The sequence below is a fragment of the Diabrotica virgifera genome, chromosome 1, assembly GCF_917563875.1.
Source record: "Diabrotica virgifera virgifera chromosome 1, PGI_DIABVI_V3a".
NCBI classification, from domain to species: Eukaryota; Metazoa; Arthropoda; class Insecta; order Coleoptera; family Chrysomelidae; genus Diabrotica; species Diabrotica virgifera.
This window is the reverse complement of record NC_065443.1, coordinates 190,066,787-190,087,043: the sequence shown is the minus strand read 5'-3', so window position 1 is coordinate 190,087,043 and position 20,257 is coordinate 190,066,787. Positions and strand designations below refer to the sequence as shown.

Sequence of the window (20,257 nt, the reverse complement as noted above, 5' to 3'; positions counted from 1 at the left end):
AGTATCAATGTTTTTAAGCTCATCAAAAGAATTAATAGCATCTAAAACACTTTGAAAAATGTTAAGAAACATGGACACAAAATCATTAGAATTAATTTCAAGGTTAGATTTATCAATTGAAGAAGCCAGACGAATGGAGAATCAGTATACTAGTACCTGTTTACAAAAACAAGGGAGATATACAACAATGTACAAACTCCAGGGCAATAAAACTGCTTAGCCACACCATGAAAATATGGGAAAAAGTAATTGATAAACGGATACGTGAAGAGACCGAAATATCCGAGAATAAATTTGGCTTTATGCAGGGCTGATCAACAACAGATGCAATTTTCATTATAAGGCAGTTGATGGAAAAATACAGGAGTAAGCATATGCAATAGTTCCTCGAGAGATTCTGTGGTGGCCACTCAATAAGAAAGGAGTCCCTGGTGAATATGTAAAGATTGTGAGTGATATGTTTGAGGGAGTAACGACTAGTGTTAGGATAGGTGTGGGAGAGACTGATAAATTTCATGTGAAAGTAGGATTGCACCAAGACTCGGTGCTTAGTCCGTATTTATTCTCATTAACTTTGGACCAAATAACAGAGAAACTGCAGGGTAACATTCCATGGTGGTTAATGTATGCTGATGATGTCGTGTTAGTAGGAAATAGTGAAAGAGACTTAGAACATAAACTGGAACAGTGGAGGCAAGCTCTGGAGGAAAAAAGTTTAAAACTTAGTAGGACAAAAACAGAGTATTTGGAATGTTCATTTAAAGATGGAGTTACTGCAAGTAAAATGGTATCTTTGGATGGTGAACTGATTGTACAAAGCAATAGTTTTAAGTACCTGGGATCGATATTACAGAGTAATGGAGAAATAGATGGAGATGCATGCAGTAGAATTAGGGCTGGATGGATGAAGTGGAAAGAAGCGAGTGGTGTGTTGTGTGACAGAAAAATTCCAATGAAGCTGAAGGGAAAATTCTATAAAACAGCCATAAGACCGGCTATGATGTACGGAACTGAATGTTGGGCAGTGAAAAAGAAAGAGGAACAACGAATGCATGTGGCGGAAATGAGAATGCTTAGATGGATGAGTGGAGTGACAAAGAAGGATAAAATTAGAAATGAGTATATTAGGGAAAGTCTAGGTGTGGCACCAATTGATGCCAAAATGAGAGAGCATAGGTTAAGATGGTGTGGTCATGTTCAACGTCGAGACGTTAATCACCCAATACGAAGAATAGCTGAAGTGCAGATTCCTGGAAGGAGTAGAAGAGGAAGACCAAAGAAGACCTGGGGGGAGACGATAAGGCAGGACATGTTGGTAAAGGGGATTAACATTGATATGACCCAAGATAGAATTATGTGGAGAAATGCAATTAGACAAGCCGACCCCGCATAGGGATAGGGCAAAGAGAATGATGATGAATTTATCAATTGAAGGTAAAGGATTACTGAGCCCAAACGTGAAAGGGAACATTGGAGTTTCTACAGAAGCAGACAATTTCTTTCTTTTAGCTGAGATTCTTGGTTCTGTAGTTTGTGAATAATGATACACAGGATCTGTGGTGGTTTTGTTCTGCTGTGAAGTAGTTGGGTTTGTGGAGGGAACTGTAGGCTTATTAATGAAGTTGTAAGCATTTGTTTTTACTTGAGGAAGAGGAGGAAAACTATCCATGCTTTGTGTATCCAAAACTGCAAATCTATTATTTGTATTTAAAGCCGAAAATTAGTTATTTAGAAGATTAGTTTTTGCTCCCAAAAAGGTTAAATTTTGCTCCACCATAATTTTTTTTAATTCTGTTTTGCTTAATGAATCTAGGACAACTTTTAGAAATAGATTTATGCTGGTCAGTCTTACAATGTTTGCAGAAACTATCTTGAGGATCTCTACATTCACGTTTGTCGTCTTTTTCTTTTGTACAATTAAGGCAGAGTTTTAGTGCTGCGACAAAGTTTTGCTACAAGTCCATGTTCAAGACACTTATAGCACTGGACAACTTTATGTATATATGACTCGACTGCGCATGAAACACTGTTAAGAAAAACATGAGTAGATAGTACATTGCCTTCAAAAGTCAATAAAGTTATTTCTCTGGGTATATAAGAATATAAGTATTTTCTCCGTCTACGATTATTTTTCTTTTAAATCTACTAACCTCTGTTATAGATATAGGAGAGATAATATTTTTAAAAAGATATTTATCATTAAAACTTGTATCAACATTTCTAATAATGGCTTTTCTTTGCAACAAATTATTAGGAATTAAAGCATTTAGATTATGGTCTTGTAAACGTTTTTCAATAATTAATTTATTAGCATCTTTTATTGACTTTAACTCAACTCTTACTCTATTCTTACCTACACTAGCAATGCTTGTTATGTTTTTGACAGCAAGAACCTTATGGAGAGTGTGACCTATCTTCATTGCGTGAATTTTACCCATATTCTCTTCCTTATTTGATTTTTTCAATGAAAATATACACTTTATTAGAATAGAGATGAGCTTTGTGCAAATTAAACAATTTTTGTATGACTCCCTATCAACGACAGCATTATTTTCAACTTGAGCATTATTTGGTATATTTTGCATCTCCAAACTATTTTCCAAGTCCATATCGTGTTTTCCCCCTTCATCATGGGGATCTTCTTTCCCCATTATAGTGAACTGAACAATTCACTTTATAAATTTTCCAAAACTTTTGTGTATAGATAAATTGGTGTTAGATAAATCGAAATTGACGCGTACTGAATGAAAGAGCCGGTAAATATCCACAGAAAAATTAATTTTACTGGGAGCAGATTTTAATCGATACTTTCAGTTTGACGTTTATTTGACAATTGGAATTTGTACTTAGTTTTTATTTTCAGTACGTCGGGTTTTCAATAGGCCCATATCTCTCACTAAGTTATTTAGTTCAGCGTCGATGAACTACATCAGAATTAAATTCGTCTTTGTTGTTTTTTTATTTGAACTTGCATATGATGATTGACTGTTGAATGGTGTGAAGAAAAGGTGGAGGAACGGGGGATTCCTAATCTATGTGGTACAGATCATTTAGCAGACTGTAAATCAGAATACTGAATTGTATGTTTATTTTTCCAATTGAGACCCTTAACATCGCAGGAGCAAAAGTACCAGTCGTCTCCATGATTTTTTTGGTTCCTCCATACATAGGTCTGGATCCCGCGTATGAAAAAAAAGTTGATTAATAGCAAGCTGAAAATTTGTTAATAGCTTAAGGGTGTCTAGTCGGATAAACTTTGATATATGGGAACACTGGAACAGGGGCAGTTTTAATTGTGGAACAGACTTAAACTCTCCGAACAGAGATTAAACTCTCATGCAAAAATCAGACTGTTATTTATCACCTGTCATAATTCCTGTCATTTGACATATTCTACATGTTCCACTCATTAAAACGCCCATTTGGTGATAAATAGCAGTCTAATTTTTGCATGAGAGTTTAATCTCTGTTCGAAGAGTTTAAGTCTGTTCTGTCGGACAAAATAAATTTGCCGTTTTCGTGGTGTGACCGTTCCAAATTTTTAACCTGTTCCACAATTAGAACTGCCCCTGTTCCAGTGTTCCCATATATCAAAGTTTATCCGACTAGACACCCTTAAGCTATTAACAAATTTTCAGCTTGCTATTAATCAACTTTTTTTTCATACGCGGGATCCAGACCTAACAATAGGAATGTCGAATGGTAAAGAGCTACGTTTACCTTTTGTCCATTTTTTCAGTAGCTCGACACACTGAAAGCATACTTTGTGTGGAGCCGAATGTTGGTCCTGATCACCAAGATTTGCAACGAAGTACATCAGTGATAAGCTTTCTTAATACATTTTGTTGTTTTCATACTTTGTTATCGTTACTTGGTTTCATACTTTGCTATCATTAAATCAGCACAAATGTAACAATCTATATCAGGACTAGTTTTACAACTTCTTTTATGACATTAAGACGGATTAGGCACTCATAAAACAAAGCACAACTTGATGTTACAATCAACTGGCACTAACTATTGTGTAAACAACTTTTGTATCGTCATTGAAATGAAATAAACATAATATTAAACTAAAATATTTTTTAGTCAAATTTCTAGTAGGGAATGGAATAAAAGCGTTATAATATCTATTCATAAGAAAGAAGATAAAGAACGATTTTGAAACTATAAAGACATATCGTTTATTAGCACAGCATATAAAGTTCTCTTCAATTATCTTGAAAGAGGCTCACTCTGTGTGCGAAAGATATTCTAAGCTCCTATGCTGCTTTCGTGCTGGAAGGTCAAAAATACATCAAATATTTACGAACCGACATTAGGAACAAACGAGATTCCCAAATTTTCATAGATTTCCATCTAGCATATGATTCGATAAAAAGAAGCAGACTATGGCTAGCAATGCTATAAATGGAAATACCAAGAAAAATAGTGGAGCTTACTCAAATGTGCGTGACAATCTTATACGTATAGGTCGAATAGGAACCAGATCATCGATACCATTTAGTATAACATCAGAACTTAGACAAGGAGACTCGTTATCACCGTTGCTGTTCATTTTGGCCTTTTAGAATATGCTTTTCAGCAGTATCACACATGAAATCAAAAATAGCACTGCTAAAGGCGCTTCCGATCTAGCACCCGCTCCACCCTGCAGATAAGGTTATGCAGGGCCGTCTCACAAGACTTTCCAGCCTGGTAGGCGTATTGAAATGCATGCAAAGGGCTGCCCTTAAGTGCTCTATCACGTATGAACCGGTCCACCGGTCTCTCTAGATCCTTTAGAAGGAAGGATTAAAGACTGATTGACCGGAACGATTTAGCTAGGGTAAAATCAATTTTACCCGAGTTAGGAATAAATACGACCCTAGTCCTCCTCCAGGCTAAAGGAAAATATCCTATCGCAAGACAGGCCAGGCCCTAAATATCCTGACCAGTGTGGGAGAAATAAGGTCCAAACCCTGCTGAAGCAGAGCCGGTATGATTCCGTCCTCATCTGGTGACTTGAAGGAAGCCAAACTCCTAACAGCCCAGCACACCTTCGTATACGGTACTTCCTCCTTCGCCATCCGAAGTCCCCATATTCGCGGCAGCCTGGCCGTGGCTAGGGCAGTATCATCATCCATGCCCTTCAGGAAGTGAGCGTCCAGGAGAGTCCTGGGGGCTTCCTCGTCAGTTGAAGATAGGCTTCCACTAGGCATATGGAAATTACCCACTCCCGGAGTGGGATCTTTGGGGAGGGCATGATGGGGCCTAGCTGCAGCGGGCATGTGTTCTACGCTGTCACAGTAGTCTCTCCAAGAGCTCCTCTTTGACCTCTTAATCAGAGACTTGTATTCCCTCTGAGCCTCCTTAAAGGAGTCCCAGTGAGCAGGCTTACCAGTCCTCTTGGCCCTATTGAAGAGAGCTCGAGTCAGTTTACGTTGTCTCTCTACCTAAAATGTCCACCAGGGAATAGCGGAACCAGCCTGTCCTCTGTACAAGAGGGCAGCTAGTTCTATATGCCGAGGTTCTTCTTATTCTTAAAGTTCCGCTCCTATCGGAGATTGGAAATCATTCAGGCAATTATAATTTTGTTGGTTACGCGCCGGAATAGTTCAATTGAGCTGCATCCAAACCATTCACAGAGATTGCGTAGCCACGAGATTTTACGTCTTCCTACGCTTCTTCTGCCTTTGATTTTGCCCTGCATTATATTCCTTAATAGTTCGTATTTTTCACCTCTCATGATGTGTCCCAAGTATTCCAACTTCCTGATTTTTATGGAATTTAAAACTTCGCATTGTTTTCCTAGTTGTTCGAGCACTTGTGCGTTTGTTTTACGATCTGTCCATGATATTTTCAGAATACGTCTATAACACCACATTTCGAATGCTTCCAGGTTTTTAATGTTGGACTGTTTTAGTGTCCATGCCTCAACTCCATACAAAAGGGTGGAGAAAATATAACAACGAAGCATTCTTATCCGGAGCGTTATATTGATATTGCGATTACAGAAAAGTTTCCTCATTCTGTTAAAAATGTATCGTGCAATTTCAATGCGGCATCTTATTTCTTTTGTCTGATCAGTATCTTCTGTGATCCATGCTCCAAGGTATTTGAACGAAGATATTTGCTCAATTTCTGTATTATCCAGTACTAGTCTAACTCTGATGTTTTGTGCTTTTGTAAATACCATGAACTTGGTTTTCTTCAAATTTATTTTTAGTCCATAATCGTTGCAATGTATATTTAGTTGTTGAGCAAGGTGTTGCAATTCTTCCAGTGTTCCCGCTAGAGGTATGGTATCGTCAGCATATCTTATATTATTAAGTGGCTCACCGTTTATTATTAGGCCCTCATTGACTTCGGCCAACGCTAATTCTGAGATGGCTTCACTATATAAATTAAATAACAATGGTGATTTCCAACTTTCACTTTTGCTGTTTGATTCCAATAGAGGTTACATATAATTATAATGTCTCTACTGTCTATGTTTTTATTTAACAAAATTTCTTTGAGACGATTATTCTGCACTTTGTCAAATGCCTTCTCAAAATCAACGAAACAGGCATATACTTCCTGATTCATATCTAGGCATCTCTGCGAAAGAACACTTACTGCAAACAGTGCGTCCCGTGTTCCCAGACCTTTCCTAAATCCCATTAGGGCCACATGCCGAGGTTAGGGCTCCTTATACGAAAGAAGAAATAATTGTATTTATTAAAAATACTTTGTGAATGCGAACATTTTTATTTAAGTGCAACTTCAAAATCATTAAATGTTATAATAAGTGAACAACAGTCTTATATCAAAAATAGAGAATTTTATAAAACTTAAATATGTAAACACTATATATGAAAGATTCCAGTACAGTTTTGAAAGAATGCTAAAAAGAGAAAATCAAAGAAGCAACTCTAATTATGTTTATTGAAATTAAACTGTTATACAATTTTAGATGACAAAAAGAAAATAAGACTATTAGCAAGTAAACAACATATCGAGGATACATCTTCATCTTTTAAAATTACAAATATGTAAAATTAGAGTTTGGTGTTAATATTAAGGGTAAACTAAATATAATACACAAACATTCCATGTCCGATAGTATCTTAAGATGGTGTTTCCCTCATGATTTATTATTAGATCACTAATAGGAGAATTTTACTGTCATCATTGCATAATATGGTTATCTTTTAAAAGACAAATCACATAATGTGATTCACATTCTATATTTTTTTGATAGATATTCTCACTTTAAAGTTAATTCCATGTAATCGAATAAACTATCTTCCAATAAAGTCGCCCCAAAGACACAACTCAAAAATATTGACAATATAATTTTAAAGTTATCTACTTTAAAATGTACAATATACCACATAAATAATAATATGTCTGAATTGTCAATATGAATGAGTTAGATAAAATTAAATTAGACGATTTTTGTTACCAAATAACAAAAACAAAATTTGTTTAATTCATTTGTTTTGTATTTTGAAAACGATTTTAAAGGTGGAAATCGAAAAGGCTAAATTAAAATATTTTAAAGCAAAATTGTGGCTTATTCCCAATAAAAATAGTAGATTTAAGTATTTCGGCGGTTGATTCGATTCTTTTGTAGTACTAATTTTAAAGGCATACCCCTATGAATATATTTTTAATTTCTGTTCGTGAATCTCCGTGTTGGTTTTCGTCTCTGGTACTTAGAATATTTCAGTTACCGTGACCAAACCGTGACTAACAGCTTCTGGTGCTTCTGAAGAGCTATATACAAAGATAGCGGGACTTTGAGATGGTCCCACATAAAGTCGACGGGACGTGGACGTAGAACAATAGACGGCGCACGACCCCGTTGTCGCCCCGTTCCGTTATACTATAAACTAGCCAATGCTTTTCATATCACGTGATTATTCAACGTGACCCGTAAGACAGCCGTGTCGTCCACGTCCTGCCGTAAGATAAATCATCCTATAGTTCATTCCCTTTCAAGATGAGTAACAATGCCAGTTTCAGACGCCTGATTCGTGTGTTTTGAGTGTCGTCGTAACACGTCGTAATAACGACGTAAACGACTGCGATGTCTCGAAAAACCCACGAATCAGGCGTCTGAAACTGGCGTTGTTACTCATCTTGAAAGCGATTGAACTAAAGTAGTACCGGATCCGAATATAGGTCGATCTATACCCATCTGCTTGCCATATGAAACATTGTTTTTATTAAATTTCATACATAGACAAATATTTCTAGCATGGGTAGCCTATCAAAATCGTGTCATAGCTATCCTTAAGGGGGGCCGTAGAGGTTGAAATCAATATTTCAAGCACATTTTTTTAAGTATGGTAGAATTATTTTATTTTTAAATTAAATAGGCATATTCAGTTCAATTCATATATTATTCAAGAAAAATTCAAGGAAAATATTGAAAAATAAACCAACGGTGGCAAATCTTTGAGGTGATACCTCAAAATATAATGAATTTTGCAATGGACATCAGAACTCATCATTGGATCATAGTAAACAAAAAATTCAAAAAGATTTTATTAACTTTTGAGTTTTTCAAGGTAACGCTGTCCAGTATTTTTAGTTTTATCGTCTTTTGACTTTTTGATATCTCTCAGAAGTCAAAACAACGAATTTTTTTTGTAAAAAAGGGTGAAAATCAACATATTTATTATTGTTAGACAAAAAATAAGTATAAAACAAAAAATATCTTAACAGCGTTCCTCAAGGAATGTCTAAACAAAATATATACAAAATTCCAGGTGGGTCGGTCAAGTAGTTTTTGAGTTACAATGTCTACAACCTTTGAAAAAAGCAGTTTTGAAAAAAACGTGTTTAAAGTATTGTCAACTTTTATTTTCAATTTCTTTTTTGTCTGTCAAATCGTAGAGTGATGAACGCTGGAATATGTTTTTGAATCACGGAGTAATTTACAAAAAAAATGAGAACAGCGGTTGACCGTTTCTCGCTACGCTCAAGCACGCTGGCGCTAACTTGCTGCAAAGTGAGTCGAAGGTAGGGAGGTAATAAAGAGATAGTGTTGAATGTCCCTACCTTCGACTCTGCCAGCACGCTTGAACGTAGTGAACAACGGTCAACAGCTGTTCCCTTTTTCTTTTGTAAATTGCTTCGCGATTCAAAAACATATTCCGGTGCGTTTTTTTACGATTTGACAGACAAAAAAGAAATTGAAAATAAAAGTTGACAATACTTTAAACGCTTTTTCCTCAAACCTGCTTTTTTTTAAAGGCTGTAGACATTGTAACTCAAAAACTACATAACCGACCCACCTGGAATTTTGTATATACTTTCTTTAGACATCCGTTGAGGTAAGGCAGTCGAGATATTTTTTGTTATATGCTTATTTTTGATTTAAGAATAATAAATATGTTGATTTTCACCATTTTTGCAAAAAAAAATTCGTTGTTTTGACTTCTGAGTGATATCAAAAAGTCAAAAGTCGATAAAACTAAAAAACTGGACATCGTTACCTCGAAAAACTCGTAAGTTAATAAAATCTTTTTGAATTTTTTGTTTACTATGATCCAATGATGAATTTTGATGTCCACCGCCAAATTCATTATATTTTGAGGTGTCACCTCAAAAATTTGGCTTATTTGGCCACCGTTGGCTTATTTTTCAATATTTTTTTCCTTGAATTTTTTCTTGAATAATTTATGGATTGTACTGAATATGCCTATTTAATTTAAAAATAAAATTATCCTACCATACAGTGGAACCTCGATAACTCGGATTAATCGGGACCGCGGCCGATCCGGGTTATCGAAAATTCGGGTTAGCCGGAGAATATGGTAAAAATTAATAAAATACGCAAATACGGTATACTTATACATAGATAAACTCCGTTAGAATTGAAATAACATGAAATATACAGGGTGTAACAAAAATACAGGTCATAAATTTAACCACATATTCTGGGACCAAAAATAGTTCGATTGAACCGAATTTACCTTAGTACAAATGTGCACATAAAAAAGTTACAGCCCTTTGATACAAAATGAAAATTGATTTTTTCCAATATATCGAAAACTATTTTAGATTTTTTTTATTGAAGATGAACATGTGGCATTATTATGGTAGTAGTATCTTAAGAAAAAATTATAGTGAAATTTGGATACCCCATAAAAATTTTATTGGGGTTTTGTTCCTTTAAACCCCCCCCCCCCAAACTTTTGTGTACGTTCCAATTTAATAATTATTGAAGCACCATTAGTTAAACACAGATTTTAAAAACTTTTTTGCCTTTAAGTACTTTTTCGAAAAGTCAGCTTTTATCGAGATATTTTGAATATTTGTCAAATCCACCACATATTTGTATATGGCTAAGTACGATTATGGAGACTTGGTAATAATATGAAAATTTATTTATGATTTACATTTTTAGGTATATTTTGAACCATGTTAAAAAAGAAGTAATATCTCGATAAAAAGTGCCTTCTCGAAAAAATACAAAGAGGCAAAAAAGTTTTAAAAACACTGTGTTTAACTAATGGTACCGCAGTAAAAGTTTAGTTGGAACATACACAAACATTTCGGGGGTTTAAAGGAGCAAAACTCCCATAAAATTTTTATGAAAACATATTAAAAAAGTTCCGCAACTCGATAAAAACTGCCTTATCGAAAAAATACTAAGAGGCAAAAAAGTTTTATAAATATTGAATTTAACTAATGGTACCACAATAATAATTTAATTGGAACGTACACAAAAGTTTGAAGGGGTTTAAGGGAACAAAACCCCCATAAAACTTTTATGGGGTGCACAAATTTCACTATAATTCTTTTTTAAGATGTTCCTGCGATAAGAATGCCACATGTCCATTTTCAATAAAAAATCTCTAATAGTTTTCGATATATTCGAAAAAATCAATTTTCATTTTGTAACTTCAAAGGGCTGTAACTTTTTTTATGTGCATATTTGTACTAAGGTAAATTAGGTTCATTCGAACTATTTTTGGTCTCACAATATGTGCTTTAATTTATGACCTGTATTTTCGTTGCACCCTGTATATAAATATGCACAGTACTTACACATCTAAATTACTAAAAACACGCAAACACAAACATAAGCAAACGGAAGCGAGCAATACAAGACTGTAGAACACACAATACAGTCACCACAAATTGGAAGGATGTTATGTTATTTAAGAACAGTGAAAATTAAAGACCATTGTTTAAAAAATAATTTTTTTAATAGTCTTTTAGTCTTTTTTAAACAATGCTAAGACAGTTTGAAATAAATATGTAAAGGAATACTACAGACAGGTGCCTGTTGTTTCTACCGGCGTGTGCCATGAGTCATTTTTTACTATCGTATAGTTCAAATTACACAAATACACATTATCTCTCAAATATTATATTACATACATTTTCATTGTTGAAATGTTCATCTGATAATTAATATTGTGGTGGGAAATAAGCCACAATTAAATTGAAAAATAATTTTATTAACGTTTCGACGCCCAAATCGGGTGTCGTTGTCAAAATACAAAATACTAAAAATCAAAATGTTCATCTGATGAAAATCGGTCCGGGTTAGCCGGACTTCCGGGTTATCGGGGGCCGACTTATCGGGGTTCCACTGTACCTTAAAAAAATGTGCTTGAAATATTGATTTCAACCTCTACGGCCTCCCCTTAAGGATAGCTATGACACGATTTTGATAGGCAACCCATGCTAGAAATATTTGTTTGTGTATGAAATTTAATAAAAACAATGTTTCATCCGGCAAGCAGATGGGTACAGATTGACCTATATTCGGATCTTTGACTATAGGGTCGTTCAAAAATGACACGACACAAACTCGAAAGACCTGCAGTTAATTAGCCGAAACCTATGTATAACCATCGGAACCTTTATTTTGTTATTACATTGTTATTTTTTGTCATTATTATTAAAGGCTAGTTATTTCGTTCTCTTTATTTCAGACACGGTGGTAAAGATTCTAGTTACATTGTGTTTGTAATATGGACCTGTTTGAAAGTGGGTAAGTAATATACAATTAAACTTTTTAAATTATTTATACAAAATAGGAATGTGTGTGTGTGAAAAGATGGCTTGGATGCAGGTCCGTGAGCCACAGATTTTTATTTCATTTTTACCTTAATCTATTAATTTTGTTTTACTTATACCTATTTCATTTAAATGACATACCTATTTGTTTCTTTCAAGTAGTTTATGAGTAATTTAATTATTTCCATTTCATGACAACTTAGTAGATATTATTATATAGGTACTAATTGGAAAATAAACTTGTGTTTGTCGTATATTGTAATATAATTGTTCTATATATCTCTCGTTAATTCAAAGAAAATATGATTCAAACTTCTAATCCAAACATTATCACAAAAGCAAACTGATGAATTAACTATTCCTAATTTGTGCAGATGTGCCACATATTTTCCATTGCTCTGGGCTAATTAGCAAAATACAAGGAAAAGTTATTTACCAGCAATTTTATTGCTGGAATCAAATCTTATGAGCCTATATACAGTGGCGTAGCCAGCATGGGTGACACCCGGGGCGGTAATCGATGGTGTCACCCTAAATCCTAACAAATATTGTTAAAATTAACGAAAATTCGATAAACGTATGCTTTGAATAATGAAAAAATTAAGAATTATAGTTAATGAAATTTCAGTAAATAGTATACATATAACAGTTTGTTTATTTTTTGTTTTCCATTATGTGAATGAATTAAAATATTTTTTTCTTGCTTTAATAGCGGTAGTGATGAGCGAGACTGGTCTTGGTCTTGCGGTCTTGGTCTTGGTCTTGCAGCAAGACCAAGACCGCCTTTTGGTTGCAAGACCAAGACCAAGCTTGCAAGAACAAGACCAAGACCGAACCTTGCAAGACCACGCAAGACCAAGACCAACCTGCAAGACTCTTGCACTTTTTTGAGAAAAATTGGTTTTTATTATTTAACTTTATTTTTTTAGTTCAATAATATATACTGACATTGTAAGAAACCTTAAACAATATCGAATTTTTAAAATACATAATATTTTGGTTATATTTTTAAGTCGTTTTGATTAAGTCAAACGGTTTGCATTTTCTCAACCTTCAAAGTGTCCAGAAGGCAAGTTTCAAACGGCGACAGTTCAAGGACAATTGAAATTACTTGTAAGACAAAAAAATATAATTATAGATAGGGTAATCCATTAAAAAAAAATGCAATTAAAAACGGTTTTTATGTACCAGTAGTTTTCGCTTTTTTGTCTAATAAAAATACTGACACTTATTTCAATTCTTTTCGCATAATCGAGGAAAAATGTAGGTCGTTAAATTTAAAATGAATACAAAAAATATCATAATAGATTTTGAAAAGGGATTCACAATGATGTGAAAGCATTGTGACCTGAATAAAAAATAACTGGTTGTCGATTGTAATGTGTCAAGCCTGGTATAATAATAATAATAATAATAATAATAATATTAATAATAATAAACTCTTTATTACTCTTTATAACTCTTTATAAAATAAAGAAGTACAAGTACCAAATATAACAATATAGGAAAAAAAAATCTCTGTAAAAGGGACAAGAGAACAACATGGTACAATACGAATGCTGTGCCTGCTGATCAAAGCTCTGGCCCTTTTTTAAAAATTAAATAACATTTTCTGCTGGCATATATAAATCAAGTATATAACAGTTGATTAAATTTAAATAATAGAAATAAAATAAAAAAGAAACAATACAGGTGATAGGACATAAAAATAATGTTTATAGGGTATTATGTGTTGACTCAAGAAGATGTAATTTCATTTTTCTTTTGAATGAGTTAATAGGTAGTTTTTTCATTGATTCAGGGATACTATTATACAAGTTGTAAATATTGTAAGAGTATGACTTACGGAATGTTGTTGTTTTGTACGTGGGTGGAGATATCAAACCTTTGGATCTGACATTAATATTGTGAACGTGTCTGTCCTAAACTTAATTCTGTCATATAGATATGGCGGACATTTTGTTACTATTATACGATGATAGAGACAAAGAGCATGGAGTTTTTTTTTTTAATTTAGCATCCTTAAGCTTATAGGAGACACTCTTATACTTCCTAATACCGTAAATAAATCTAAGGCATGACTTCTGCACTTTTTGTATTCTATTTATATCAAACTGGTCAAGACAAGGACCATACACGACATCTCCATAATAAATGCAATAAGACTAAAGAAATGCGATAAGACTAAAGACTCCGTTAGTAATATTTTATGCCTATAGAGCTTAAAATATGTCTGTGCTGAAATAATATTTTTAATGAACTGTATGCTTTTTGAATACAAGCCGACACATGTTTTTTAAATGTAAGATCATAATCTAGGAATAAACCCAAGCTTTTGGACACATCAGTGCAATTAATTTTATTATTTTGCAACAAAATTTGAATATTTCTCCTAATACTGTCTTTGTTTTTACCGAAAACCATAGCGGATGATTTAATAGGATTTAATTTTAGTTGATGTTTTTCAGATTCAATTACGAGTTTAGATAAATCACTATTAAGCTTTTCTGAAGCACTTGCCAAATCTGTAGGAGAGAATGTATAATACACTTGAGTATCATCAGCATAACAATGAACACTAACATTATCTAAATTGGATGTTAAATTAGAAATATAAATACTAAAAAGAAGTGGCCCAAGGATAGATCCTTGCGGAACACCTCTAGATATATTTAATAAATCAGAAGCTCCACTGTTAGTTTCGACATATTGGTGCCGATTACTAAAATAACTTTTCAATAATTTAATCGCATCTAACGAAAATCCGACATAGTGTACAATACCAAACAGTAATTCATGAGAAATAGTATCAAATGCCTTAGAAAAATCAAGAAGAATCAATACAGTACATTTATTCAGGTCTGTTCCTTTTAGAATATCATCCACAATATTTAGCAAAGCAGTGCTACAGCTATAGCCACTGCGAAAGCCAGACTGGAAGGAAGGAAGTATTTTATATTTATCTAAGTGACTTTTGATTTGGAGATACATAATTTTTTCTAAAACTTTTGATAGTACAGGTAACAGACTAATAGGTCTTAATTCACCAAGCTCTTTTACTTCCTTTATTTTAGGAATTGGTAGAACTCTAGCAATTTTCCAAGCATCGGGAAAAACATTATTTGCCAAACAAGTATTAATTATGTCAGTTACATAACGAACAATGAGTGGGCAACACATAAGTATCATATCAATAGTGAGTAAGTCAGAACCTGTAGATTTGGATTTTATTTCTAATAGTAATTGATAGACGAATATTTCCCCAACAGTCTCAAACTTAAACAAATGTGAAAAATTTTTTCTAACATTATTATTATAAAAGTGTAAAAGATTCAGATCAAGTGGTATATTTGTTAGAGCATTAGACAAGAAATGAGAATTTATTTCATTGGGCCTATTCAAAAATTCTGGTAGAATATTGTTTTTCTTTGTACTGTTAATATTTAACTGATTAAATTTTTTCCACATTATTTTACTTGAATTACCCCCCAAGAAATTTACTTCTAAATAAGACTTCTTCTCATTGCGTAACATAATATTGGCTTGGTTCCTTAAAGTTTTATAATAATTCCAATGAGCTAAATTTTTAGTCCTTTTACAACGTGTAAATGCTTTATTTCTAAGTGTAATAATTAACTGAATATTGTCTGTGAGCCAAGGTGGCCGATTTTTCTGTATTTTAATTAATTTAGAAGGAGCTGCAAAATCAAAAAGATCTGTTAAAATACTGTTAAAAAACAATACCTTTTCATTAACATCAGGAATATTTAAAATATGAAAAAATGGTGAGTAAAGTAACAAATTTTGAAAATATTCAAGGTCAATATCTTTTAAATTTCTTCTGTATATCATTTGAATTTCAGATTTATTTACAAATTCCTTAAGAGAACAGAAAACAATAAAATGATCAGACTGTTCTTCTGGAATAACTATAGTATCTGCTTCTAATGTTGGAGTATTATCTGTAACCAAAATCAAGTCCAGTAAAGTAGATGTTGTTCTTGTGACGCGAGTAGGTTTATTTATTAATTGTTTCAGATTAAATGAATCAATAGACTCACTAAAGAGAACCGTTTTTCTTTCACTAACATCCAACATGTCAATGTTGAAATCTCCATCCATAACCATATAATCACATTCAGGTATGTAGCTAGAAACAGTGTCTTCAAACGTGTTAGAAATTCGACAAAATTCTGCTTTGGCGGCCTATAAAAGTTACCAATTAAAAACTTGCTTTTATTAACTTTAATCGTTATCCATATGTGTTCTAAGTGATTTGAAATATTTTTAAATAATTCTACAAACGAAATGTTACAATTTATACAGGGTGTCCCGAAAAGAATGGTCATAAATTATACCACACATTCTGGGGTCAAAAATAGTTCGGTTAAACTTAACTTACCTTAGTACAAATGTGCTCATAAAAAAAGTTACAGTCCTCCGAAGTTACAAAATGAAAATCGATTTTTTTCAATATATCGAAAACTCTCAGAGATTTTTTATTGAAAACGGGCATGTATCATTCTTATGGCAGGACCACCTTAAAACAAAATTATAGTGAAATTTGTAAATCCCATAAAAAATTTATGGGGATTTTGTTCCCTTAAACCCCCCCAAACTTTTGTGTACGTTCCAATCAATTCATTATTGTGGTACCATTAGTTGAACACAACGTTTTTAAAACTTTTTTGCCTCTTAGTATTTTTTCAGTAAGCCAGTTTTTATCGAGATGCGGCTTCTTTTTTACTATATTTACATAAAAAATTTATGGGGGTTTTGTTCCTTCAAACCCCCCAAATGTTTGTGTACGTTCCAATTAAGCTATTATTGTGGTACCATTAGTTAAACACAGTGTTTTTAAAACTTTTTTGCCTCTTAGTCTTTTTTTGATAAGTCAACTTTTATCGAGATATGGCTTCTTTTTCAAAATATACCAAAAAATTTAAGTTATAAATAAATTTTCAGATTATTAACAGTAATATAATAAACACTATAATCATACTTAACCATATACAAATATGTGGTGGATACAAAAAATATTCAAAATATCTCGATAAACACTGGCTTATCAAAAAAGTAATAAGAGGCAAGAAAGTTTTAAAAATATTGTGTTTAACTAATGGTGCCACAATAATAATTTAATTGGAACGTACATAAAAGTTTGGGGGGGTTTAAGGGAACAAAACACCCATAAAATTTTTATGGGGTGCACAAATTTCACTATAATTTTTTTTTAAGATGTTGGTGCGATAAAAATTCCTCATGTCCATTTTCAATAAAAAACCTCTAGGAGTTTTCGATATATAAAAAAAATCGATTTTCATTTTGTAACTTCAAAGGGCTGTAACTTTTTTTGTGTGCACTATTGTATATAGGTAAGTGAGGTTCAATCAACCTATTTTTGACCCCAGAATCTGTGGTATAATTTATGACCAATCTTTTCGGGACACCCTGTATAAAAAGCTACACCTCCTCCATTTGTATTTCTGTCACATCGAATAAAATTATATCCCCGAATCAACAAATTTTCAGACAATAGGTCAGGAGATAAACGAGTTTCCTGAAGACCTACAATATCAAAACGCCTATTCAATAACATAGATTTAAATTCAACAAAATGCAAAGTTAATGATCGTACATTAAAAAAAGCAATTGATAAGTTTTTCATATCTTACCACCTATTTGTTTTTATAAAAATAAAAAAGTATTTGTAAATAATAACAAGTAAATAAAACTATGTACTAAATAAGAAGAGAAAAAAAACAAGGCTGTTCACTGCGCACCTGCTGTGTTCGTATACTTCTTTCTTCACTCCTGCTAAATATCGGCTAACTCATCTGAACCATTAATTAAGCGTTTTTTTCCAGAAAAGAAAGCAAAAATCTTCCCCTCTCTTTACCAAGCATTTTTTTTACCCACTTTGTCTTTGACTTCCCTTAGAAGTTCATAACGTTGTTTCGTTAACTCTTCAACAATAGAGATACCTGTTCCTTTTAGTTTCGTTTTATTGGCATAAATATGATTTCTGGACACCAGTGACGAAAATTTTAGAATTACCGGTCTTACTTTTTGTGACATTTCATCTTTTTTACGAAAACCAGTACGGTATGCTGCTTCAATTTGTCAATCGGAAACATTCATTTTTTCGTTAAAGATATTATTTAAATTGTCTTTTAAGTTTTCATTTGTGCTTTCCGATAAACCAAATACTCTTAATGAATAATTTTTATGGGATTGTTCCAAGAAGTCGATGGAATTTTTTAAATCCTTGTTTTCCGCTTGTATATCAGACATTTGGGCCTCCATTGAACTAATTTTCTTATCGATATCATCAAAACGAGTTTTAAATTTCTCTTGGAACATATCCGTAAGTTTTTCAATTATCTAAAAATCTCTTATCTGACAGAAACTCATTAACAATATCTATAGATAGTTTTTTTAATTCTGATTTTTGTCTTTCTGTAAAAACCATTTTTATAGAAGAAATAAGTTACTCACTGTAATTATAGATCAGATTTTTCAAATAACTATACTTTAATGATAATCACTTTAGCTGGAGTGCAAACACGTCTAGTCGCTACCAACAGACATGAATGAATCCAAGAATAAAAATCCAAAGCTTAGGTTCAGTTTCTGAATCTAATGACAAAAATTCCGATACTGGGAAATTTTTAAAATTATTTTTTGGATTAATTTTTTACAATCAACGAAAGTTGGAAGTTGAATTATTTGTGAAAATCCCGGATGACAAACGTGTAAAGAATTTTACTGATTTCATAGTTGAAAACTATTTGGAAGAATCTAGATTTTCCCCAGAAAGGGCCAGTAGTACAAATAGTATGTGCCGCACTTGAAATGCATGCGCATAATTTCAATGTGTTTTAAATTCTAGTTTTTACTACCCACATCCAAATATTTTCAACTTTTTAAATGTCATAATGGGTATTCAATCCAAAAATATGTGAAAATAAAAAGTGCGAATAACTCGTGTTACGAGAGCAATGCAGTTTAAATAAAATTAAAGAACTGTAGATAACAAATTACAGAATTAAGCGTTTATAACTCCCCATTAGGTTTAGTTATTATGTTATAGTATTAGGTCTATAAATAGGTATGGTAAATATGTACGTATTTACTAAAAAGTATGTTTTAGTTAGTTTATAAAAAAAGTTAATTATATTAAATAATGATTAAATAGAGTAAAAAATATTTGATTTTTGTGTTCTCTTAAAAAAATTTAATTTATGTTCTTAAATTTGACTTTCGTATGATAAATACAACAGTGTTCGAGTGAAAGGAGCAGATCATTATCTGTTAACAACTATAAACCGTTTATCCCTTTTCGTAAAATCCGTGAATTGAAGGTCCCCGACCATTTGTGGCACCTCTAAGAAGCTCTTTTTCTTTAACATTTTATTAAAATACAGGGGCAATAAACAATAATCCAGACTCAAGACGTGGTGAAGGCAGGCGGCAGGTATCGATAGCATGCAAAACACAACGTGACACAACCGAAGGCCGGCAATTGCAACAATGGTTGTAAATGCAGGTTATTTATACTGATAAACATTACCATTATAAAAATATACTCTACTCTCTTTATATAGAGAGAATTAATTAGGTCATTAGGTGAATGTATAATGTTAAAATTGGTATCCGTTTGAAACTACATTCTACATTCTGTTAAAATTTTAAAGCAAAAAATATAGTTTCATTCTTCACATCTTTATTTATTTCAATGTACATTTTATTCGAAATTGTTTGGTTCAAATTATTACTACCAAAAAAGCAAGACCAGCAAGACTCTTGCAGCAAGACCAAGACCAAGAACAAGACCGGCTAGTGCAAGACCAAGACCAAGACCAAAACTGCCTTTTAGCTGCAAGACCAAGACCAAGCTTGCAAGAACAAGACCAAGACCAAGACTAGCCTGGTCTTGGTCTTGTTCTTGTTTTGCTCATCACTAAATAGCGGCAAACTCTGAAATCACATTCATCTTCTATACATATTTATGTTTTGTGTTGTTTCATGTTCGATAGTTAATAAACCGAGGTTATTGAGTCTTGTTTGCATCATTGTTGCTCGCAAGTAATTCTTGATTAATTTTATCTTACCAAAACTTCTCTCACTTAAAGCAACCAATACACAAATGGCCAAAAACAATTTTAATGCGACCATTAAGTTTGGGAGAGATTCCATGAAATCCCATTCCACAATGGATTTTAAAAGTCTACTGCTAATCACTTAC

At 32.9% G+C, this 20,257-nt stretch overlaps 1 protein-coding gene across 1 annotated transcript in view; it reads left to right on the top strand.

The window, feature by feature from the left end:
- Nucleotides 1-20,257, top strand: part of LOC114329229 (uncharacterized) — a 1,335,969-nt gene that overhangs the window by 647,514 nt on the left and 668,198 nt on the right. Inside the window, exon 3 of the mRNA XM_050641873.1 lies at nucleotides 11,925-11,983. The gene's annotated coding sequence lies outside the window, so the exon portion shown is untranslated. The remainder of the gene's footprint in view (nucleotides 1-11,924; nucleotides 11,984-20,257) is intronic.